At 51.0% G+C, this 929-nt stretch overlaps 1 pseudogene; it reads left to right on the top strand.

Moving 5' to 3' along the window:
* Positions 1-666, top strand: LOC102823043 (annotated as a pseudogene).
* The last annotated feature ends 263 nt before the right edge of the window (positions 667-929 follow it).

Here is a 929-nt window from a genome sequence, read left to right as displayed (position 1 = left end):
GGACTGGACCCCAACAGGCTTAACCCCCAGACTTTCTTCATACTGCATGATATTAACAGTGATGGCGTCCTGGATGAACAGGAGCTGGAGGCCCGCTTCACCAAGGAGCTAGAGAAGGTGAATGACCCAAAGAATGAGAAAAGTGACTTGCGGGAGATAGAAGAGGAGAAGCTGCACATGCGGGAGCATGTGATGAAGAATGTGGACACCAACCAGGACCGCTTCATGACCCTAAAAGAGCTCCTTGCATCCACACAGAGGAAGGAATTTGGAGACACCGGAGAAGGCTGCAAGACAGTAGAGATGCAGCCTGCCTACACAGAGGTGGAGCTGAGGCGTTTTGATGCGGAACTGGCCGTCCGGGAGGCAGAGATAAATGCCAAGGCCCAGCACCTCAGCCAGGGGACAGAGGCTCTGGGTCTTTCCCAGGACCACCTAGAGGCCCACAAGAGAGAGCTGCAGCAGGCAATTCTGTACATGGAGCAGAGGAAGCAGCAGCAGCAGCAAGCTGTCAATGCCCCTGCCCCCGGCCCTGAGGGGCAACTCAATTTCCACCCTGAAACAGACAGCGTGCCTGTCACAGCTCCAGCGGATGACCAACAAGACATGGACACGTCAGAAAAGAAAGTTCCTGGACAGCCACAGCTAGACTCCCAACACCTGTGATCCAGGGGGCCCAGCTGTCCAGATCTCCCCACCTAGGCAGCTGATGGCAAGGGACTACTCTCACAATAAACTTTCTCCGAGACCAGCAAAAGAAAAAAAAGAGAGAGAGCGAGAGAGACATCTTACACACAAAGACAAAATTAGACTAAAAAGTAAAGGATGAAAAAACATACTAAGCTCATTGCAGTAAAAGACTAGCAGGAATGGCAATATTAATCTCTGATAAAAACAGCTTTAAAGCAAAAACCAGCATACGAGACAAG

The sequence above is a fragment of the Chrysochloris asiatica genome, unplaced genomic scaffold, assembly GCF_000296735.1.
Source record: "Chrysochloris asiatica unplaced genomic scaffold, ChrAsi1.0 scaffold00029, whole genome shotgun sequence".
Lineage (NCBI taxonomy): Eukaryota > Metazoa > Chordata > Mammalia > Afrosoricida > Chrysochloridae > Chrysochloris > Chrysochloris asiatica.
The sequence above is the reverse complement of the archived record's forward strand: the minus strand, read 5'-3'. Positions and strand labels throughout refer to the sequence as shown.